We start from the raw sequence: 25,722 nt of genomic DNA on the forward strand, positions 1-25,722 counted from the left end.
CGTCAACCCTACCCTCCTCGCCTTGCGGATAGTCTGTTCTTGATGCTCTTTCCTCCCAGTGGATCTGGTGTCAGCCCCTCTGTAGACACCATCAGACAGCAGCCTCTCCCCCAGTCCTCTCAGGCAGACCTTGTTATCTTTCTCTTTTCTTTGGTTGGAAGAGTTTTGCCTTTAAATCCTGGAGGGGTGTTTGCTTAACCTAGTGTACTCCCTACCCCCCCCCCCCCCCAGTGGGACCTAAGGGGACTAACTGACACCCAAAAGAGGGAGGGGACAGGGAAGAGTGCGGGCCCAGGGCAGGGGTGTGTGTGCTAATATAAGGTCATACAGCCTGCTTCTCATCTTGTCTCTTCTGTAGAACGTGTGAGGTAGTCCAGTCTGACATTTAGGGACCTCTATAAGAATTAAATCACATTACGTTAAGGGATGTGACTGTGTCTCCATGTAGTATCATTTGCTTCCCTTTCTGGAAGATTTTTACACATTTTTTTGTTTTGTTTTTGAGTGACACAAGGCGATTTTTTTTTTTAACGTGTTTTTTGAATTTTCCGGAAAAATAAGACTTGTGGCTTTCCTTACTCCCTGAAGATTTTAATGTCAATTTAGTAATAAATTTCTGCTACCTGGTGCTGCTCCTTTTCCAAGGAGCAAGTACAGTTATCATGCAGTGTTGACTGATGTCATTACCAACAGCCTTCTCAGCAGTAGTGAAATAGTGAATAAAATCTTGTTTGTGGAAGTTGAACTCCTGAGTTGTCAAGAAGGAAACGTAATGATGCACTAAGTGATCAGTACCTAGGGATGAAGTATATAGTGAGGTTTTTGTAGTTAGTACTTTAAATTTTTTCTTTTGTGTGTGTGAAACTGAAGCGGGAGAAAATCATATTAAAATTACAGGTAATAACTAGACATAGTATACAAGTCAAAAGGTTCTAAAGAGTATGCAGCAAAAAGTTTCTCTTCCCCCTTTATCCTCCAACCACCTGTTTTTACTTTTTAGAGGCAACTACTATTTCCATCTTTATGTGGGTCCTTCCTGTGATTTTTAAATTTATATTCTCAAATATATTCTTAAAATGCACCACAAATGCTTGCAATACTATACACTCTATACCTCCCCTCACTGCCCCTCACTTGATAGTAGAGCCTAGAGCTCATTCAATTAGAGTACATATAGACATGCCACATTCATGGGCTGTATAGTATTCTTTTTATGATCTTGACATTATTTTTAGTCTTTGCTTTTACAAACGGTCTCATTTGCTTTTCTTTTAGTGTATCAGCTGTTACATGTATGTTGTAAATAATTATCAGGATTTAAAAAAATTTCCTGATGATTCTTTTGTATTGAACCTACAAAAAAGGATATAACTAAAGTTCTCATTGAACCTCTGAGCTTTCACGGAGTGATTCATTGGCTTTGATGGTGATTACAATATTTATCAAATAAGTTATTGAAGGATATAAAGTCGGGGACTGAAATGATCAGATTTGCATTTTTAAAAGGTCACTGGCTGCAGTGAGGAGGGTAGATTAAAGGGTAGTCTAAGGCTAAGGGCAGGAATATTATTAAGCAAATGATGATAGGGAGTCTGGATTTGGGTATTGGGAGTAGAGAGGACTTGGTGATTTCATTGGATTTGGAATTAGGGAGAAGGTTCATAGAAGATTTAGGTTTCTAGCTTGTGCCTTTCACTGAAGTGGGAATTGATAGAAGGGAGGAATGGGATTTTTATTTTTGTCAAAAAAGAATTTGTGACAGGTTGGATTTGGGTGATTATATTTCTGTCAGATACTGACGGCCAGGAGGCAGCTGGATTTGTGTCTTAAGCTCGTTATCAAATTCTGGATTGATAGTAATAGATTTGGGGGCAAAAGGTATAAATGAGAGGAGAAAAGATTATAGGACAGAAATCCAACATTTACATTACAGATAGAAATTGAATGTCTAAAGCTAGTAAAGTAAGTGATTAATTTTTTTTAAGTTTGTTTATTTTGAGAGAGAGGGCCCACAAGCAAGGGAGTGGCAGAGAGAGAGAGAGGGTGACATAGAATCTGAAGCAGGCTCCAGGCTCTGAGCTGTTAGCATAGAGCCAGATGCTGGACCCGGCTTGAACTCACGAACTGTGTGAGATCGTGACCTGAGCCAAAGTCAGATGCTCAACTGACTTGAGCCACCCAGGTGCCCCAAGTGATTAAGTTCTTTAAAAAATCTTATTATGGTTTACGTATCAATAGTGAGGTTCACAGTCTAATGTGATTTAATAGTTTTTTCCCTTAGTTAACAATAATGCCTTATTTTATGAGGGAAATGGGAGTAAAATTAGATTTTTTTAAAAAGTAAAACCTCAGTAGAAATTAGTACTATAAACACATCCTTTCTAATCATTTGAATTTTACTATTGTAGATGTTTGTTCAGTCTTCTTCGTTTGTAGAGAAGTGTAGGATATTTGAAAATATGGTTTACCAAGAATAGTGTTTCCTAGTTTGCATGATTTTTTAGTTGTATTAACTTAATTTAAAATAAATATTAGTCAAAAAATTTTGGTTCATGTTTAAAAAAATTTTTTTTAATGTTTATTTATTTTTGAGACAGACAGAGCATGAATGGGGGAGGGTTAGAGAAAGGGAGACAAAGAATCTGAAGCAGGCTCCAGGCTCCAAGCTGTCAGCACAGAGCCCGATGCGGGGCTCGAACTCATGGACTGTGAGATCATGACCTGAGCCGAAGTCGGATGCTTAACCGACTGAGCCACCCAGACACCCCTGGTGGTTCATGTTTTAAAATCTAACATTGACTTTTTTTTTTAATGTTTGTTTATTTTTGAGAGAGACAGTGACAGTGTGAGTGGGAGAGGGGCAGAGAGAAAGGGAGACACAGAATGCCAAGCAGGCTCCAGGCTCTGAACTGTCAGCACAGAGCCCGACGTAGGACTAAACCCATGAACTGTGGGATCTCACATGAACTGTGAGATCATGACCTGAGCTGAAGTCAGACACTCAACCGACTGAGCCACCCAGGTGCCCCCTGACTCTATGTATTTCTAAGTTTAGAGCTGCTGTATAGATCTCTAACTTTTCCTTATGAATCACTGCTAATGGATATCTCCTCTTGGATTCACATTTCACAAGCACTTCAAATGTGTGCAAAATAAAAACTCTTCTCTGCTTCTCTTTCTTCCAAAAAGGAGAGGGGAGAGGGAGACAAACTGCAACAAAAATTTTTGTTTTTGATTTCCTATCTTGGTGAATGGCACCACTCTCTCCTCGAGAAGTCTTCAGGAACCTGTGAATCATTGTCCACTCTGTACCTTACTACCAACGTCACTAAGTGCTCCACATTCTCCCTCATGATAATTTCATATTTATTGTTGTTTTTGTTGTTTCTATTTTATTTTATTTTATTTTTTCAACGTTTATTTATTTTGGGGACAGAGAGAGACAGAGCATGAACGGGGGAGGGGCAGAGAGAGAGGGAGACACAGAATCGGAAACAGGCTCCAGGCTCTGAGCCATCAGCCCAGAGCCCGACGCGGGGCCCGAACTCCCGGACCGCGAGATCGTGACCTGGCTGAAGTCGGACGCTTAACCGACTGCGCCACCCAGGCGCCCCTGTTTCTATTTTATTTTAACCAGAAATGTCTCTGGTGCTCCTGTAATGTGTTCTAAGCAGTCTTGTTGCTTTCTCTTTTCTGCCTCTTGTTTTGTCTTACCCTCCAATTCATTCTCTGCACTGCTGCCAGATTAGGTGTTCTAAAATGCTCTTTTAGTTAGAGTCTTTCATTTGCACAGAGACTCAAGTTACAGTAAGTAGTGGAGTGCTTTTTAAAAGGAAACATGCAGAAGGGAACCTAGGAAAAGTTAAACACCTTGGTCTCAAGAAAAACAGGAGTTTAATAAAACTAAAAGCAGAAAAATACATATTTCACTCCCTAGTGCTCTGTGGTTAACGTGTCTTAGATACTTTTACGATTTCTCTTTTTTTCTCCCTACTCCAGTTTTTCCTCTCACAGCTTCCCTTTATTCCCAATTTATGCCTCCTTATAACTACTGTGTTACTCCTGTGCCAACATTTTGCCTCCTGGATGCTGGCATTTTAACTTGAGCTGTTTGTTAACTTCTTCCTTTTCCCTAGGATTTTCTGGTTTGAATTTCTAAGAAACCATCTCTTGGGCTCAGCTCTTTTTCTCATGGGCTACTAGTAAGCCTGTGTACTTGGGACATGTGATCACTCCTGGCCATTTAGTGTTGGCCATGTGTTTATTTGTGCATCTGGGTGTGGGGCAGGATCATAATGGTGAAAAGCACAGGGCAGTGTGTGGGCTAATTTCTCACAAAATGGGATTGCAAGCATGGCAGACACTATAGTTGACATTTGTAGTACAAATACAAATCTGATCATGTCCTTTCCTATTGAAAGATCTTCAGTGTCTTCGCATTGCTTTCAGGATAAAGCTTAATTGTAGCATGGCATGTATGTGAGATTCTTTATGACCTATTACTTTTCTAGGCTTTCCTCCCATGCTCTCTTCCTTAAATTCTTTGATCCACCCTTATTGAACTTAGGCTTCCACCCAGATAAGGTGCTTTTTTCTCTTGTCTTTGCATCTCTCTTCCTTTCCTGTCTGTCCCTTCACCCATTCTTTGCTTGGCTAATTCCTGTCTGACCTTCAGGATTTGTTTCAGGTATATCTTCAGGAAGATTTCTTTTACTTCTTCTAGATTGAGTTAGATGCCACTCCTGTGTGCTCCTACTTAGTGCTTAGGTCTATCATAGCTCTCAAATGAAATTCCTAATTACTTGTGTATTTAACTTTTTTATCCCCACTATGTAGGAAGGAAGACTCAGATTGGGGATTTAAAAAAAAATATGTATATGTGTGTGTGTGTATAAAGTTTTTTTTATAAATTTTAAAGTATACAAAAAAGTACACAGATCCTAAGTGAATTTTCACCAAGTAAACACACCAGTGTAACCAACACCCATGGTAAAATGCAGAATATTTCTACAACTCCGTAAGCTACCTCATGCCCTTTTCTAGTTACTAATCCAGTTCAAAGAGGATTTAATTTTAAATGGGAAAACTCTTTTAATGTTTTTTTCTACATATTTTGTGTGTATCTTTAGACATACGAGAGATAGGTATCGGGATTGTGATCCTGTAGAACGAATATAATTTGTTATATTACAGAAATGTAATTTTCGCATACTTACATGCAACAAATTTGAAATCACATTCTACTAATATTCTAATATTCAGTTGTGGGATGTTTATATTTAAGTAGATTTTCTTGTTTATAAGTTTAATATTTCAGAGTGGTAGAAAATAATATGATAGATCAAAGAACATTTGTTGAAAATAGCCTATTAATTTTGAATGGTGAACTTGCTGAAGATGTGTGTAGTAAACATGTAAAGCACTTTCCAAATGGCATTTGGCCTCTGAGTTTTAATGTGAATTATGTTGCTAGCATATTTTGGCAGTGGGGTCATCCAGCGGGCAACCGGAGTGTAATTTTACATGTACAGTGAGGAAAGTACTAGCTGTCCTATGTCATAGACAGCTGGCTTGCTAAGAATTTTTTTTTTTTTACAACCAGCAATCATTTTAGAGTGTATTTTTTCTTTTTCTCAGTTTTGGTTTTTCTTTGACATTATGTAGCTCTTTGAATATGAAGGTATTCTTTTAAACATACTTTTTCCTTAGATGGGCTTTTCTGTCTGTAAATATTAATTTAAGTCCATTAAGGCCAATCAAGTAGAAAGAATATGGACTTTCAAACCTGGATTTCCAACAACCTCAATTCAGTTTCCAGCCTCATCATTTATAAGCTGTCATTTATAGGCAAGTCACTTAACATTTCTGAGCTTTAAGAATGTGCATCTCTCAAATTGGAAATACTTACCTGACACAAGATTATCAGAGTTAAAAAAAACTTTGTGTAAAGCACTAGGCACATAGTTGATATTCAACAAATTTTCCTTTTCTCCTGCAAATATGTCTGTTTCTTGTTATATTTAAATATGAGGTCAGGAATTTAAAGAATTCATTGTGTGGCATTTAGAATAAATGGCTAATCAAAGTTTGTTGCTAATAGAAGTAAATCGTAGAAAGTCGTCTAGCTGTCTTTCAACTGTGATAATATTTTTGAATTCAAGAAGTTTCAAAGAAATGCTTTTCTTGATTTCTTACTATATAAGTTTAATGGATGTTAGAATGTATTTTGATTCAATGTATTATGATACTTCAATTGAGGTATCATAAGACAATGTTCTGTTTGCCAATGACAAACATTCCTTAAATCATTGACAGATTGTAGTACTATTGCTATTTGTAATGTGTAAGTATTTGTTTGAAATCTGTTTACTTATATTGATTAGATGATAGTGGGTTGAGTAATCTCTGGATTTTTTTTCTTTAAAAAAATTTTTTTTAATGTTTATTTTTGAGAGAGAGAGAGAGTGCGTGCGTGCGCATGCACGCTACTTGGGAAGGGGCAGAGAGAGATGGAGACACAGAATCTGAAGCAGGCTCCAGGCTCTGAGCTGTCAGCACAGAGCCTTTGGGAGGCTTGAGCTCATATCACGATCTGAGCCGAAGTTGGATGCTTAACAAGACTGAGCCACCCAGGTGCCCCTTTTTCTTTTTAAATATAAAGAAGAAAGTTCTTCAGATGACTGTGTGGATATGTGTTTATAAATGATTTTTAGATCGTATTTTTTCCTTACTTTCTTTTGAAACTCTACCTTCTTTTGGTTCTCTTCCAGCCTCTCCCCTACTTTTTTTTTAATAAAAAAACTTAGAGAATAATGAAAAAATTGAATGATTAGGACAAAGAACATTGATATGTCTGCCACCTAGATTCAGGTTATCAATGGCCCATCCGTATTTGCTTTATTGTTCTTTATACGTATGGACATGTGTATACTTTCACTGAGCCTTTTGAAAGCTGTGACTATTATGATGTTTATCTCAAAATACTTCAGCATATATCTCCTAAGAAAATAAATATTCTTGGGGTGCCTGGCTGGCTCAGTTGGAAGAGCATGTGACTCTTGATCTTTGGTTTGAGAGCCCCATGTTGGGTGTAGAGATTATTTAGATAAAACTTAAAAAAAAAAAAAAAGATATTCTCTACATCACCACAGTGCCATTACCAACACCTAGAAAAATAAGTCATTTCCTAATAGCATTTATTTATTTATTTTTTTTAATTTTTTTTTTTTAATTTTTTTTTTCAACGTTTATTTATTTTTGGGACAGAGAGAGACAGAGCATGAACGGGGGAGGGGCAGAGAGAGAGGGAGACACAGAATCGGAAACAGGCTCCAGGCTCTGAGCCATCAGCCCAGAGCCTGACGCGGGGCTCGAACTCATGGACCGCGAGATCGTGACCTGGCTGAAGTCGGGCGCTTAACCGACTGCGCCACCCAGGCGCCCCTCCTAATAGCATTTAATATTCAGTCTATATTTAAAATTTTCCCATTTGTCCCATAAAATGATTTTTTCAAACCAGAATTCAGTCAAGATTTTTGTATTGCATTTGATTATCTTTTTAGTCTCTTTTAATCTAGAAAATTTCCTTCCTCCACTCCTGTTTCTCTCATGATATTGACATTTCTTTGAGAAGACGAGATCATTCTTGTAGAATGGCCTGTTTTCTAGAGTTACCTGATTGTTCCTTTGTGCTTTTGTTTAACTTATTCCTTTGTTCACTGTGTATTTTGTAAATTGGAAGTTATATTTTAAAAATTTTTTTTTTTTTAACGTTTATTTATTTTTGGGACAGAGAGAGACAGAGCATGAACGGGGGAGGGGCAGAGAGAGAGGGAGACAGAATTGGAAACAGGCTCCAGGCTCCGAGCCATCAGCCCAGAGCCTGACGCGGGGCTCGAACTCACGGACCGCGAGATCGTGACCTGGCTGAAGTCGGACGCTTAACCGACTGCGCCACCCAGGCGCCCCTGGAAGTTATATTTTAAAGGCTTGAGTTAGATGCATATTAAAGAAGTTTTGGCAAGAATACTTCATAGGTGATGTTATATTTCATGTTGCATATTACGGGAGGTACATAATGTCACTATTAGTAATCTAAGTTTTATGAAGTTTAAAGTTGGTGTTTGCTGTAGAAGTGTATTTTTCCTGCTGTGATCAAATACAATAATTTGTGGGGGTGATACTTTGGTACCATAAAAAATTACATTATTCAGTGTGCCTTACCTCATAATTTTAGCATCCTTTGTTGAACCTTAGGCAATTCAGTTATTTAATTGAAACTTGAAAATTAGTGATTTTTCTAATTCTATTATTGTTTTTACACTTACTAGCTATCATTCTTCAGTTAACAAGAGCTTTATAACCTTCCAGCAACTGGGAATGAACTATAGTTCTTCCTAAAGGGCAGAGTAAATACATGCTTAATTCTTTCTCATCTAATTTTCAGAGTGAGGAGTTGGTCTATGAGTTATTACAATGGTAACAAATGAATGTTGTTATGATCTCTTGGATTTTACTTTGTTGAATTACAATAAGTTACAGACATTGTTCTTTTTGGTGCTCAAATGGTCTCATATAAGGGCATTGGGAGCCCCTCCAAGCATAGCCCTCAGTTCTTTTTGCATAAATGCATTATTAGTCATTGAATGAGTCCTTACTTTTGAGTATTAGATACCTTGGCTCACCATGGACTTTTCCTGTTTAGATTTCAATTAGCAGTTTCTCTTCAGGAGCTCTGTCTCCTCATAATGGAGGATGATATTTAGAAACCAATATCTGGATGCTAAATATGCTCCTTTTTATGGGGCTGTCACTACTTTTAGACCTTGCCTTGTCTGGAGGGGAAAAAAAGCATGAGGTCATATTGATAATTCTAATTCAAATTTAACGCTGTGGGTATTTCTTTCCTTTTTTTTTTTTTTTTAAGTTTAATCTCTTTTACATTGAAAACCTTATTTTTTCTTAACCTTTATGTATATGTGTATATTTAAAGTACACCTTAAATAGTTTCAAGATAAATAAACCTACTCAGTGAAGCTTAAGATTTTTTTTGCATTTCATTTTGTCCTTAGAATGTATCCCAATAAGGATATACTTATTGTTAGTACTATATTTAAAAGTCACTTGAAATCATTATTTTCTCAGTGTGATTGTTACCAATTTGATAGGTATATAGTTAGATCCATTTGTTTTTCATTTTAGGGTTTGCTCCCCCCCCCTTTTTTTGTTTTGTTTTGTTTGTTTAATATTACTCTTTGAATATATGAAACACTTACATAGTTCAAAGGAGAAATCAAATGAAAAGGCATATATAGAAATCTCATTTTTATCCCTGTCTCTTCTATTCTGTTTCCTCCTTGCTCCTGTAAAGGTAACATTTTTGTGAGTTTTTGATCAGTCATTCCAGTATTTTTTCTCTTTGAAAAATAAGATGTGTGTGTGTATTCTCCCTTCATATGCCAAAGGTGTGTGTGTGTGTGTGTGTGTGTGTGTGTATGTGTATGTGCACGTGCATGTGTGCGTGAGCAATATCTATATATACTGTTCTGTCGCTTTTTTTTTCTCCACTTAATATATTCTGGAGAGCACTTCATATTGGTACATTCGGATCTTTCTCATGGAGGCATAATATTCTGTGCTGATATACCATAGTTTTAATGAATCTGGATCTGATGGATATTTGTGTTCAATTTTTTGGACTATAAGTAATACATATGGAATAAATTAATTAAAAAAAAAGTGTCTTCCCCAAGTAATTGAGAAGGAGTTGATTTGTTCCAGAGAACTATAGTTTGAGTGGGCTTTGTTGTATTTTGTTGTTGTTGTTGTGAAGAGAATTTCATGGTATGTTTTGGGACATAGTATACTTTCTTCCCCTTGTATATTAGGTCATTGGTGTTAATGTTAATCTGCTTTTATTGTTGTATGATATGAGGGTCAGACAATAGATGATTCACTTGCTTTTTCTTCCTCTGCTTCTTGGTTTCTTTTAAAGCATTGGAACTAAAAACCTGATGTCCTGGGTGTTTTCATGTAAGGATAACTCAAGTTTGTCTTCACTTTTTTTCTACAACTTCCCCCTCCCTCACTTTAGCCTTTTTTCTTCTTTTCTGCCTTAAATCTCTCAGATTTTGGGATTCCAAGCATTTTGTGACAGTTGCTTATAGTCTGATGTATAATAAGATGTATATTATGAGTATAAATAAAAAGTAAGAGATCAAGAATACCAAAGGGAGAGGGAAGGGCACCTGTTAGGATAGAAGGAATTCAAGCTCTGGGGCTTGTGAAATACAAATTGGAAGTTAGGGAACCTAGCCATTCAGATCTAAATTGTCTTTTACTCCAGTGCTTGAAAGTAATGTTTCATTTATTGTTTTTTTTAAAAATGGAAGTATAGTTAATATGCAATGTTGTATTAGTTACAGCTGTACAGCGTAGGTGATCCACTATTCTATGCAATTACCCATTAAGCAGTGTTCACCATGCTAAGTGTGTTTATCATCTGAATTTGTTTCATTTACTGAACAAAATTTTTCAGTATCTACCATAAGCAACTTCGGGGAAATACTAAAAATTATATAATTTAGTAGCCTTTTTTTTTTTTTTGAATGAGCACTAGGTACCAGACTTACATAGGTTGCTTTATTGTTTTTTTTAATTCTTTAAATGTGTTATTTATTTTTGAGAGAGAGAGACAGAAAGTGATTAGGGGGAGGGGCAGAGAGAGAAGGAGGCACAGATTTGGAAGCAGGCTCAAGGCTCTGAACTGTCAGCACAGAGCTCCGTGTGGGGCTGAAACTCAGGAGCGGTGAGATCATGACCCGAGCTGAAGTCAGATGCTTAACCGACTGAGCCACCCAGGTACCCTGTGCCCCATAGGTTGCTTTATTGTATTAAATTACTATAGCAATGGTATGCAGTTTACCTTTCCTTTTATTCATATATATAGGAGAGTGAATAAAACTTGCAATTTGAAGAAAATTTTGAAGTAAATATTTGTGTTGTCATCACCCAGGCCAACAAATCAGGATTGCCTCTCCCTTCCCTTTAAAAAAAAAATTTTTTTTTAATGTTTTATTTATTTTTGAGACAGAGAGAGACAGAGTGTGAGCAGGGGAGGGGCAGAGAGAGAGCGAGACACAGAATCCAAAGCAGGCTCCAGACTCTGAGCTGTCAGCACAGAGCCTGATGCAGGGCTCGAACTCACGGACTGTGAGATCATGACCTGAGCTGAGATCAGGAGTTGGACGTTTAACTGACTGAGCCACCCAAGTGCCCCTGTTCATTCTATTTTTGATGGACATTTGAGTTGATTTCATTTTCTTGCTGTTATACAAATAATTTGGTGGTAAGTGCTCTTCTACCTGTTTCATATTTTTAAGTGTATAAATATTTCTCTAGAATTTACAGGAATGGAACTGCTAAGTTGTGAGGTATGCACATGTTCAACTTTGATAATGGCAACGTGTTTTTCAGAATTATTTTAATTTATACTTGCTCCAACACAGTATATAAGTTCCCATTGCTCTGTTGTTGTTGTTTTTTTTTTAAAGATTTTATTTTTAAGTAATCTCTACACCCAGTGTGGGGCTTGACCCATAGCCCCAAGATCAAGAGTTGCATGCTCCACTGACTAAGCCAGCAAGTTGCCCCTCCATTGCTCTACATTTTTAACACTTGGTATTGTCAGACTCTTAATTTTTGCCAGTGTAAAGGGTGTGATGGTATGCCATAATTTTAATTTGCATTTCCATGATGGCTCATTAAGTTGAACATCTTTTCATAGATTTGAGTTTTCTTTCTGTCTCTTCTCTTTTTATTTTTAAAGTTTATTTTGAGGGTGGGGAGGGACAGAGAGAGAGGGAGAGAGAATCCCAAGCAGAATCTGTGCTGTCAGCATGGAGCCCCACATGGGGCTTGAATCCACGAACTGTGGGATCATGCCCTGAGCCAAAATCACGAGCCAGATGCTTAACTGACTGGGCCACCCAGACACCCCCATTTGAGTTTTCTTCATATGATGTGCCTGTTCAAGTTGTTTGCCCAGTTTTTTTCTGCTTTTCTTACTGATTTTTAGGAATTCTGTATGTGTTTTGGAGACTGGTCCTTCAGTTATACCTGTTACAAGTTATGTTTTTGGCTTGTTGGTGCTTGTTGATCAACAGAATTTCTCAGTGTTAACATAGTTGAATTTATCAACTTTGGCTAGTACTTATTGAATCTTTTTAAAGAAACCCTTTTCTAGGCTATGTTAAAGATGTTCTCGAGTATGATCTACTAAGAGCTTTCAAGTTTTAACCTTTCACAGATTTGCTCTTTATTTGGGATAGACTTCATGTATAATGGGAGGTCCCATCCCAAATGGATACTTCCCATTCTTTCCCATCCCAAATGGATACTTGATTGTCCTAGCACTGATTTTGAACATTTCATCTTTTCTATACTGATCTCAATGCCACATCTGACCTATATCAAGTATCCATATTTGTGTAGGTCTGTTTCTGGCCTTGTTCCTCTGTTCTATTGGTCTGTTCCTGTACTTGTAACATACTCTTTTTTTTTTTTTCAAATTGAAATGCTTTTATTAGAATACTAATAATTGAAGATAGAAGAAAACCATACACACAGAAAAAGGAAAATACTCAGAAATGCTATTTATAGATTAGGCAAATTACAGAAAATTTCATCAGTGTATGCAAAACGTAAACATTTTCCCTGGGATTCCTCACAGATGGCACAGTCCACAAAGACTTATTTGGAACAAGAATCTATCAAGTAGTCTACAGTATAGCCTCTAAAATGTTTCTTAACTTCCTACATTAAACTTAAAGTTCCTAGCACACCCAAAATTTTCTATGCAAAAAACTAAATGGCTCCCAATCATGTAGCATACTTTTTTTTTTTTTTGTAATTTAACTTTATTTTTTATTTTTTAAAATTTACATCCAAATTAGTATATAGTGAAGCAATGCTTTCAGGAGTAGATTCCTTAATGCCCCTTACCCATTTAGCCCAACCCCCCTCCCACAGCCCCTCCAGCAACCCTCAGTTTGTTCTCCATATTTAGGAGTCTCTTTTGTTTTGTCCCCCTCCCTGTTTTTATATTATTTTTGTTTCCCTTCCCTTGTGTTCATCTGTTTTGTCTCTTAAAGTCCTCATATGAGTGAAGTCATACGATGTTTGTCTTTCTCTGACTGCCTAATTTCACTTAGCATAATACCCTCTAGTTCCATCCACATAGTTGCAAATGGCAAGATTTCATTCTTTTTGATTGCCAAGTAATACTCCATTGTATATATATACCACATTTCTTTCTCCATTCATCCATTGATGGACATTTGGGCTCTTTCCATACTTTGGATATTGTTGATAGTGCTGCTATAAACATTGGGGTGCACATGCCCCTTAGAAACAGCACACCTGTATCCCTTGGATAAATGCCTAGTAGTGCAATTGCTGAGTTGTTGGGTAGTTCTATTTTTAATTTTTTGAGGAACCTCCATACTGTTTCCCAGGGTGGCTGCACCAGCTTGCATTCCCACCAACAGTGCAAAAGAGATCCTCTTTCTCTGCATCCTCGCCAACATCTGTTGTCGCCTGAGTTGTTAATGTTAGCCATTCTGACAGGTGTGAGGGGGTATCTCATTGTGGTTTTGATTTGTATTTCCCTGATGATGAGTGATGTTGAGCATTTTTTCATGTGTTGGTTGGCCATCTGGATGTCTTCTTTGGAGAAGTGTCTATGCCTGTCTTTTGCCCATTTCTTCACTGGATTATTTGTTTTTTGGGTGTTGAGTTTGATAAGTTCTTTATAGATGTTGGTTACTAACCCTTTATCTGATATGTCGTTTGCAGATATCTTCTCCCATTCTGTCGGTTGCCTTTTAGTTTGCTGATTGTTTCCTTCACTGTGCAGAAGCTTTTTATGTTGATAAGGTCCCAGTAGTTCATTTTTGCTTTTGTTTCCCTTGCCTTTGGAGACGTGTTGAGTAAGAAGTTGTTGCGGCCAAGGTCAAAGAGGTTTTTGCCTGCTTTCACCTTGAGGATTTTGATGGCTTCCTGTCTTACATTTAGGTCTTTGATCCATTTTGAGTTTATTTTTGTGTATGGTGTAAGAAAGTGGTCCAGGTTCATTCTTCTGCATGTCACTGTCCAGTTTTCCCAGCACCACTTGCTGAAGAGACTGTCTTTATTCCATCGGATATTCTTTCCTGCTTTGTCAAAGGTTAGTTGGCCATATGTTTGTGGGTCCATTTCTGGGTTCTTTATTCTGTTCCATTGATCTGCGTGTCTGTTTTTGTACCACAGTTTTGTTTTGTATTTCTAAACTGTTTCTTGGTTCTATTCCTTGTTGGTAATGCCTTTTATTATTTTCTTCTTGGTTTCCTATTTTGCTTAGGATCACCAGTATAATGTTGATAGAAGTAGATAATGGCCATCCTTATTTTGTTCCTGATATCAGAGGAGAAATGTTTAGGCTTTCCCTGTTAAGTATGCTGAAGGTTTTTGTAGGTACCTTGTATCAAATTAAGGAAGTTTTCTTCAATTTCTAGTTTACAAAGACTCCTTTTGAGACATGAATAAATATTGAATTTTTATGGATTTCTTGAAGCATGGTTGATTATATTAACTGGCTGTCTGATATTAATATTGGATTTGTCTTTGCTTTCCTGGGATATGCCTAACTTGATTACAGCATATTATGATGCTGGTTTTTGTTTGCCAGTATTTGTTTGTAATTTTTGCATACCAGTTCAGGGGTAAGATTGGCTTAAGATTTCTCTTTCTAGTCTGGTCCTTACCAGGATTTTTGGTTTCAGAGTTATGCCAGCTTCATAAAAAGAATTGGGAAGAATTTATTTAAGATTCCTTGAGTATTTGGGAGAACTTGCTGGTAAAGCTCTGGAGTTTTCTTTGTGGGAAGATTTTTTTTTTTTTTTTAAGAGTCATTGTGCTTTGTTTTTTAATGGGACCATTTAAATTTTCTATGTCTTCTTGAGTAAGTTTTGCTGAGTTAAATATATTTCTAGGATATTTTTTCAATTTCATCTGTATTAAAAAAAAAATCCTCTTACTGTTGTAATGTTTGTAGCATTGGTAGTTTTTGTCCCTGTTGTCATTTCTGATCCCTTTCCCTTTCTTTTACTCAGCATTCTTGCCAGAGGATTGGCAACTTATAGTTTTACAGAGACCCAACTTCTGCTTTGTTGGACCTTTCCAATATATATTTTCTTTTATTTCTCATTTCTATTATTTTCCCATACTTGTTGTAGGTTTATTTTGCTATTCTTTTCCTATTTTCTTGAATAGACAATTCCCTATTTTTTTTGTTATACCTATTTAGGGTTATAAATTTCCCTGTCAAATATTGCTTTAGCTGCATCTCATAAGTATCTTGTTACAGTCTAGTTCAGAATATTTTCTATTTAGTTATTTGTCACATGGTTTATTTAGGACTGTGTTTTATTTTTTATTTTTTTATTAAAAATTTTTTTAATGTTTATTTATTTTTGAGAGAGAAGGAGACACAGAGTGTGAGTGGGAGAGAGGGAGAGAGAGGGAGACACAGAATCCGCAGCAGGCTCCAGGCTCTGAGCTGTCAGCACAGAGCCGGATGTGGGGCTCGAACTCACAAACTGAGAGGTCATGACCTGAGCCGAAGTCAGATGCTCAATTGACTGAGCCACCCAGGTGCCCCAGGACTGTGTTTTAAAATTTACAACTCTTCTGAGGATTTCCTTTGTATGTTAATTATCTGTTGTGGCATAACAAGTTAAGCCCAGAGCATAGTCGCTTATTACTGTTTACAGTTTTTGTGTGTCAGGAATTCAGGAGCAGTTCAGTTTGGCAGTTCTGCCCCAGTTCCTTTCCATGTGGATTTTTCCATGGAGCTTTTAAAATGTTGTTATAGTATGACCACTGGAATTCCTGAGGAAGAAAATGCTAGGTAGCAGCCATGTTACTGTTTTTGAATTAATCTCAGAAGTCACACAGCCTTACTTTGTTGCATTTTGTTGATGGAGACAGTTACAAAGGTCCATCCAAGTTCAATGGGGAAAGAACATAGGGAAGAGTGTGAACATTACATTGTAGAAGGATATGTGGGATGGGATATATATTGGTGTGAGGGATACCATTTGTTACTCCTAGTCATCTTTTTATTACTGGCTTCTATTTGAAAAGAACATGATATTACAATTTCAGGACTCTTCTTTTCTGGATCTCCAATTTACTTGTCTATTAACTTTTTTTCTTACGTGATCTTTTTAAAAATATTTTTTTTCTTTTATTATGGGTAATTTCTTCTTCACTGTTCCAGTTAGTTTCAACTGTGTTTTACAATTTTATAAGCTGTTTTCTGTATCTTCCAAGTCATTTTGTATAGTTCTTGTTCCTTTCAAATATTTTCAGGCATGTTTATTGCTTTCAGCATTAGTAAGCAGTTATTTTATGTTTTGTGTATGATCATTTACAATATCTGATATTTTAGTACATCTGGTTTTTTTTGATGAGAATATTAACTTTGTTGTTTTTTTTTAAATATAATTTGTTGACAAATTGGTTTCCATACAACACCCAGTGCTCATCCCTACAAGTGCTCTCCTCATTGCCCATCACCCACATTCCTCTCTCCCCCACCCTGTAGATCTGTTTCTAACCTTTGTTTGCTTGTTGTCGTTCATGGTGTTTTGCTTTCTTTGTGCTTGGTCTAAGTAATGCCCTTTCTTGGGACATTATTTGTGACATTTGCACAGGCATGTTCTAGATGCCTATAACCTGTTTTTTTGTTTGTTTGTTTGTTTGTTTTTTGGTCATACAAGTGATGTGAATTAGGGCCACAAATCTGTGTGTGTAGTCTAGTGGTGCCTTAGATGGTGGTGTGTCTTATGGTTACAACTCAAGGCAGACTGTGCTCTGTGCCACCTGGTTTTTGTAAGGTTGAAAGCTAAGAATGGTTTTTACAGTTTAAATGATTGGCAAAAAAAGAATATTTTGTGACATGTGAAAATTATATGAAACTCAAAATTTCAGTGCCCATAAATAAAGTGTTATTGGAATGTAACATGCTCATTTGTTTCTGTATCGTTTGTGGCTGTTTTCAAGCTACAACAAAGGAGTTTGAGTGGTTGTAGCCTCCAAAGCCTCCAAAGCCTAAAGTACTTACATCTGGTCCTTTACTGAAGAAGTTATAACTTGACAGGAACTCTGCTTTCCCCTTTTCTGTTACAGTTCAGTGCCAAAGCAACTTTCTTCGCAGTTTTAAGGGGATGGGTTAGAATGGAACAGGTTTTCTTTGGTTGATTTAATGGGTTCCAGTTGTATGGTATAGGGTGTCCTATCAGACTTACTGCCTTGGGTGGGCCCTGGGCTACTATCTTTATGAGACTGTGATAATCAAAGTCCAAGTTTGGTTTTGATTAGCGGCTAACCTGGCTTCAGCACTCTGCTTTCTTCTCTGAATTCCTGCCCTTTCTTATGTTTTGACCTTATGGTTCCCTACTATCTTGTCACTTTTTGATACTTTTAAGAATATGTGTTTTCTGTTTTATTTAGTTTTGAAAATCTCATTGCTTTGTTCCAAATAACTGGCCATATTATTGGAGATTGATGTTATTTTTTGTTTATTTTTTGGCTTATTTTGAGAGAGATAGCGAATGGGAGAGGGGCAGAGAGAGGGTGACCGAATCTCAAGCAGGCTCTGCACTGTCAGCACAAAGCCCAATGGAGGGCTTGAACTCATGAATTGTGAGATCATGATCAGAGCCGAAATCAGGAATCAGATGCTTAACTGAATGAACCACCTAGATGCTTCAATATTATTTTTTGAATATGAAGAAATTAAGGCTCAGAGAGCTAGACTAGCTTGCTTCAAAATTATATTACTAGTAAGTAGCAGACAGAGACTTTGACTTTAGAAAGCTTATTTGTGATCTAGAGTGTGAACACTTAGGTTTGTACGTTCTTTTCCATGTTCCCAGTACGGTCTTAGGGATTTCAGCTGCTTGGGCCATGCAGGAGAAGTCTCAGTCTTATAGAGGACAAGAAAGGCATAAAATACTCAAAAGCTGTTTGTTGGGAGAAACTAACACCATATGTAGATACACAGAACTTAAAAATGTTGAAAAAGAAATGGAAAATTTTGTTGGCTGTACAAAAGGTGATAAAATTCAGCAAATATGCCACATTAACGTCTGTAAATCAAAGATGAAAGTACACCTTTTAATTGTGCACCTACTTTGTAAGAGTCATTGTGTTTTTTTGTGAATTTTTTTTTAACGTTTATTTACTTTTGAGACAGAGAGAGACAGAGGATGAACGGGGGAGGGTCAGAGAGAGAGAGGGAGACACGGAATCTGAAACAGGCTCCAGGCTCTGAGCTGTCAGCACAGAGCCCGACGCGGGGCTCGAACTCACGAGCCGTGAGATCATGACCTGAGCCGAAGTCGGACGCTTAGCCGACTGAGCCACCCAGGTGCCCCGAGTCATTTTTTTTTTATGTCTAATATCACATTTAACTTCAAAGCAACTGTGAATTAGGTGATCGTGGTGATTTCTTTTAACTGCATGCAAACTTTTAGGGAAGATGGCTTATTATTTATCTAGGACTCTACAACTAGTAAGTGCTAAAGTAGTATCTGAACCCCTGTGTGACTATAAAGCCCATATTTCCCCCATAAAATTATTTTGGAAAAAGTCTCTAAATGGTTAATGGAGATTTCATGAAATCTATGGTTAACATTTCTGTACTTGTGTGACAATCCCTTAGGCTTTCATTTAGAGGTTAGTCTTATTTTAGACAATTCAAATAAGTATTTGGTTTCTAAGGCCGCATGGATTAGAAGCAGCAGTGAGAACAGAGGGGCATTTGTAGGTTGTTAGGCTGAAAGCATGAAAAGCTTTTCTATAAACTAAAAGTAAGCCAATCTGTTGATACTGAGATAGGGACAGAGAACTTTGCTTATGTGTGTCAGTAGTTTTTATGAATAACACTATCATATAAAATTGACATTTACTACAAGATTCCAGATTCTTAAGAAATGTGTGAATTATATTCAGTATACTCTGCTTTAAAAGATATAAAGTTAGAAATATGTTGTGGAGGGGTGTCTGTGTGGCTTGGTCGGTTGAGCATCCAACTTTGTCTTAGGTCGTGATCTCACGGTTTGTGGGTTTGAGTACTGCATCAGGGTCTGTGCTGACAACTTAGAGCCTAGAGCCTGCTTCAGATTCTGTGTCTCCCTCTCCCTCTCCCTCTGTCCCTCCTGTGCTCGTGCTTTGTCTTTCTCTCAAAAATAAACATTAAAAAAAAATATGTTGTGGAAATAATTTCATCCAGAGTATTTGAAAACAACTTCTAGTGCTTAAAGAGCTGAAATTCCAGTGTTGGAAAAGTTGGATTTCTAGAATGACTTCTCTAAAAATTCAGAATAGCTGAGATTTTACTGATGTACTGGTAAATAATTTGTGACTCGCTATATATCTAATTGCCATGCAGTAAAATAATGATTAACTTGAACTTTTATTTTTACATAAAACTGTTAACTTACCATGAATACTTATTCCTTATAAGTTATTAATTTAGAATTGTTATCTCACAGCATAAAAAAAAAAGAATCCCACTTAAGTCATTGGCACAATATGGTTTTTGACACATAGTGAATGAAGGCACCCTTTTAATAGGATCAAAACCTAAGAAAACTTTTAAGATTAAACTTTTTTTTTTTAATGTTTATTATTTTTGAGAGAGAGAGAGAGAGAGAGAGATGGAGCAGGAGCAGAGGAAGGGCAGAGAGAGAGGGTGACACAGAATCTGAAGCAGGCTCTAGGCTCTGAGCTGTCAGCACAGAGCCCGACGCAGGGCTTGAACTCATGGACCATGAGATTATGACCTGAGCTGAAGTTGGAAGCTTAACCGACTGAACCACCCAGTTCCCCAAGATTAAACTTTTCTATAAATGATCTGGCAATATTGTGTTGATAAAAGTCAAGATCTTGAAGGAATAAAAATGATACGTTTTTCCGTAACGTTTGACTTTTGAGGCAATAAGGCAATATTTGATGAGTGCGTGTTTTGAAGTATTAACTTAGTTGTTTGCTGTACTACTGTTCTAATGAGAACAAAATTTTAGGCTTTATTCTTGAGCAAGTTGGTAAGGGATGCTCTTATCTGAACGTACTTGTATTTTTGGAATGCTATTTCTTTGTAGAAATGCACCACATTGGTCAGAGAAGGGAGACTGGATAACTATGGATAAATGAGCACAGAGCTATCAATGTAAGTAGAAAAATCAACTTGTAGCACATGTTTTGTTGATGGAAATCAATAAAGCTAGTCTCTTTGTAGATAATATTTGAAGAGCAGAGGTTTTCACTTTAATAAGCTTACATAGAGTTAAACATTTGAATTTTCCCAACTCAAGGAACAGTTGCAACACTCAGAGAAAATAGCCTACTGGTGTGGGCAAAAGATAAATAATAGAAAGCACCATGTTATTGTTTTGTTCATGGACCAGAAGTGTTCTCATTGGTCAGTGATGCTTCTGAATGCCTTATGTCAGTAGTGCCAAGGCTGAGAAGTGTATGTGATGCAGATTGTAAAGGGCTGGGTGAGAGAGGGGAAAAGGTGTCAGAGTGGCAAGTGACAAATATGTCAGGTTACATTTTTGAGTGTGTTGGAAAGGAGATGACTGACTGTGGTAAATAAGAGTAGAAATCAGAAATTATCACAGTTGAAGGGATGGAAGAGAAAGGAAGTTGTGTATATTTCAAGCTCTGATGGAAAAAGAAAGCCATGCATATATTAGGCACCGAGGGATGGCATTGTATTTCTTAGGCAATGGCAGAAAACTAGAGTAAGTATCCTATAGAGTTCATTATAATACAGTGTCAAGTTTTAAGGTGTATTGGTAATTGTATATCAAAAACTGCTGTATAGTTGTACTAGTTTGCTAGGGCTGCCATAACAAAATCCCACAGACTGGGTGGCTTAAATAACAGAAATTTATTTTCTCACAGTTCTGGAGGCTGAAGGTCCAAGATCAAGGTGTTGACAGGTTTGGTTTCTCCCGAGGTCTCCTAAGCTTGCAGATGTCCACCTTTTCACCGTGTCCTTGCATGGCCTTTTTTTTTTTTTTTTTTTTTTTGGTGTCTCTTCTTTTTTTAATAAGGATGTCAGTCCTATTGGATGATCTCATTTAACCCTAGTTACCTCTTTAAACATCCTATCTCCAAATATAGCCACATTGGGGGTTAGGGCTTCAGCATATACATTTTAGGGGGATACAATTCAGCCCATAATAGTAGTGTAAATCCAAATATCAGAACAGAATAGAAGCTAAATCTTGTCTAGAGAAAGCCATAGTGGAAAAGAGTATAAGAAAGAGAAGACAAGTATAGGATAGTTTTGATGGATTGGTATATTAGTTTATTCATGTCATAATAGCATATCTCATATCAATTTTTTGCATATTCAGAAATAATGGATGCTGTTGAATGTTGTATTATAGATTCACTATTGTCTCTCAGGGTGTCAGACTCTATACTAGGTTTCTTTGTGGGCTTTTTTTTTTTTTTTTGAGGGGGTATCTAGGAATCAGCTAAGTAGTGAAAGAGGAGGGTGCAATGGAAATACCGTAAGCATTGTAAGGATAAAATTATTGATAACAGAATCAGCAAATAGTGGTTTTCTTTGCCCAATCACAGTTGAGCAACTTAAAATTTCTTATAGGTATGAAAATATTTGCAGATAAAGATGTATGTCTAATGTTAATTTATGCCATGGCTGTGTATTGCTAAAGGTTTAGAAAACATTTTGAAATTTGAGTTAAAAAATTAAAGTTATGTTTGTTTTCTTCATTTGTACAGATTGAAAAGGTGGTATCCTATTAATTAAAAAAAAGTTTATTTATTTTTTAGAGAGCTAGTGAAAGTGCATGCACACGTGGTTAAGGGGCAGAGAGAGGGAGAGTGAGAATCCCAAGCATGAGGTGCTCTATCCTACCAACCGTGAGACTGTGAACTGAGCCGAAATCGGGAGTTGGCCGCTCCTCTTAACTTACTGAGCAACTCAGGCACCCCTCTATTAATTAATAGTATTAACAAGTTTATTGGTGTGGCTATGTGCCTTAAGCTTTGCTTTCATTCTCATTTCTAGTGAAGATGACATAAACTATATGGAACATGATTAATTTTTTATTATCGTACAGGAATGTCTAGTCAAATCTAAATTTTCATTAGTTAATTTTGGATTTCAGCTTTATGAGTAAAGGGCAGGTGATATGAGGGTAAGTTTTATTTACAGTTGTTTTTGGGCTACAAGGGCAGAGTTGGGTAGTTGGGAAAGAAACCATAGGACCTGCAAAGTTTAACATACTTACTGTCTGGCCTTTTACAGAAAAAAATTGTGGACCTCTGCACAGACCATGATTAAATGCCAATGAATAATATTGTGAGTTAAATAATTTGTACAGGTCACACATCTACTTTACTTTTGGCTATCCTTTTTCTTAACTTTTTGGAGAGCCTTTTAATTTCAGCAGACTGTGGTACCAAATTTACATATTACTTGTCATTGTTGGCAGTTCCAGTTTGTTGCTTTCTGTTAGAAAGCACCTCAATTTCATCTGTAAAAGGTCACCAAAATAGAGGAAGATTATATCAGTGCTGGGTTTTGTTTGTTTTTCTGGCTCCGTAGGGAGCTTTTGCTATAAAATCAATGCCATGCTAGACTCTTGCTAAACAGCTAATCCCAGCTATAGTTCATGTATTTGTTTCAATCAAATGATTTCTTTGTCTCTTCCTCATCTAAATTTCTTTTTTCAGTTTTTATGAGACTGTCATTGATATTTTAATTTAGATTCCCTTGAGATATGAATAAAAGTGATAACGTTGGCTCTGTGGAATAAATTTAGAAGAGCAGGGGGTATGCTTAGATCTAATGACTGTAGCCAAATGCATGACTTGGCTGTGCTTTTTTGATGTTCCATGGATCCTTATTGCAGTGGTAGTTGGTTGAGGTAGGTATACTTTCTAATTGATTCATCATTGATTTTTAATTATCTGTGGTAAATGTTGTAAGTTGTTGATCTTGATATAGGTACCTCTTTAGAGGTAAATACAAATTTATGTAAGGTCACTCTTGTTGGGTGGTTAGTAGTGGCTTAGCTTTAACTTCTGGGAACAAATGGTTGCTCTATCTCCATAACGTCTTAAATATTTATATTATTGGAGAATGATCCTATAAAATAGATTACTAACCATGAATGATTTATAATAGGAAAGATGAGTTGTCGTTTATAGGTAGGTAATGGAATACTCAACAATAACTTATTTATCTTTCACACCCTCACCCCATGAGGAGATTGGGGTAAACATGCCCAGATGCAACTAGTCACAAACATCAGTCAGATCTAGAATGGTCACAGATGATTTCCATGGTTTCAAATCCGTAGGTCATTTCTCTATTCAACTTCATTTGCTGCTGCTTGAAATACTTTTCCTTCATGAGCCTTCATTTTCTGGTGGTTTTTCCTCTGCTTCAATATACCATCTAAAGCACGTTGTTTATCTGCTGTTCTTCAGTTTCTTCATTTGAAAATTGTGGTAATAGTGCTGTTTAGCTCCACAAAATTGTTTCTAAGATTGAATGACTAAAATGAATAGTTTGGCACATATCAAGTATTGTTTTTTTTGTTTTTTTTTAATTAAAAAAAATTTTTTTTTAACGTTCATTTCTGAGAGGACTGAGAGGAGCCCAAGTAGGGGAGGGACCAAAGAGAGAGGGAGACACAGAACCTGAAGCAGGCTCCAGGCTCTGCGTGCACTGTCAGCACAGAGCCTACGTGGGGCTAGAAGTCACAAGCCGTTAGATCATGAACTGAGCTGAAGTCAGACACTTAATCAACTGAGCCACCCAGGTGCCCCACATATTAAATATTTTAAGGGTTAACCATTATTATTATTACTACTACTATTGCTGTTATTACTGTGTGTTTTTAAGTCATTAGCTGCTCTATTTTTGACTCTCATTCTTCTCTGCAGGACCCCTAACCGCTGATGACCCACAGGGCTTAGTCATAGTTCTTCTCTATCTGCTGTGTGTTTATACGTGAGTTCATCTAGTCTGATTGCCTAAGTGCCATCTATATGCTGATGGTTAGCAGATGTGCCTTATCTTTAGCCCTTCCCTCATTTGTTTTCCAGACTTGTCTATCTAGTTGCTTCATAATATTTTCACTTGCATATCCTGTAGAGTCCTAGACTTAACATGGCCAAAGACATATCACAGCCCCCAGCCCCTAACAGCAACCAAACACACCAACAACAAATGAACATGAACAAACCTGTTTTTTCCCCAGGTTTCTATTTCTATTTTAGTAATAGAACCACTATTACCTGGTCCCTTTCAGTCAGATGAACCTAAGTGTTGTCTTTGTTCCCACATCTAATCATTCATCATTGAGTACAGAATACATACCCAATCTGTCACTTCTTTCTATCCCAGTTGCTACTATTTTATTCAACACCATTACCTTTTGCCTAGACTGCTATAATGGTCTCTTAACTGGTCTCCCTGCTTCTACTCCTTCTTTCCTCCCTCCTCTAATCCATTCTCTTTCAAGTACTGGAGTAACCTTTTAAAAACATAAATCAGGTTATATTATTCCTTGTATATAAACAATAAATAAAACACTACCCAGAGGCTAGTACATTAGAATGAATCCCAGACTGTGAGGTATGATCCAACTCCTTTCTATCTCTGACCTCAACTTTCTCACCATTTTCCTTGTGGAATACTTGTTTCAGCCATACTACCCTAACCTCCTTTCGGTTCCGCAACCATACCGAGTTTGTGTTCTGATTTAAACATTTTGCATTACGTATTCCTCTTAGCCTGGAGTATTCTCACATATGTTATCATAGTTGGCTTCTTCTCATTTCATACAGGTTTGTTACCACCCCCCTGAGGCTTCACTGCATGCTACTGATAACTAAAATAGCATACGTAAGTCCTCTAGTATAATGATAGACAAACTGCTGTCCACAGGCCAGATCCGGCAGGTGGCCTGTTTTTGTTCTGTCTGAGAGCTAAATATGGTTTTTACATTTTTAAACATTTAAAAGAGTAAAACAAAACAAAAACTCCAAATATGTGATCCACAAAGCCTAAAATATTTATACTCTGGCTCTCTATAGAAAAACCATACGGTTATCCAAAATTAGTTTGTTCATTTGTTTCTTTGTTTTTGTTACTTATTTATTTATTTATTTATTATTTATTGTTTTGTCCTCAGGATGCTTAATTGTTGAAGAGTTTTAGAACATTGGTTAAATTATCTGGAATGGAGGAATTGAGCAATAGTTAATACAAGGAACATTAGTATTATTGAAGAGTAGAAAAACAGGGCAAATAAAAAATGTAGTAGGGACAAAGACTAAAGAGACTGTGGGACATCTCCCAAAGTGGACAAGAAGAGATGATCTGTTAGAAGGGTCTCCTGCTCATATGACTCTGAAAGCCTCTCAGAATCATTCATACAGAGGATTCAAATCTGAGTTTAAAGTATGCCTGTGAAACTACTCAAGTGATTAAGAGTATGGTTATCTGAAAAGTCATTCAGTACCTGAAAGATGTCATATTATAGAAGTGTGTTTCATAAACAGAGTAGTAGGGTTGAAAGATACCCCTAGGCCCACCCTTATAAATAAATGCTGAATTCTTAT

The 25,722-nt window shown here is 36.9% G+C and overlaps 1 pseudogene; it reads left to right on the forward strand.

Moving 5' to 3' along the window:
* The window catches only part of LOC115516981, a 48,636-nt pseudogene that overhangs the window by 835 nt on the left and 22,079 nt on the right, over positions 1-25,722 (forward strand).

Source organism: Lynx canadensis, chromosome B3 (genome assembly GCF_007474595.2).
Source record: "Lynx canadensis isolate LIC74 chromosome B3, mLynCan4.pri.v2, whole genome shotgun sequence".
In the NCBI taxonomy this organism is placed as follows: domain Eukaryota; kingdom Metazoa; phylum Chordata; class Mammalia; order Carnivora; family Felidae; genus Lynx; species Lynx canadensis.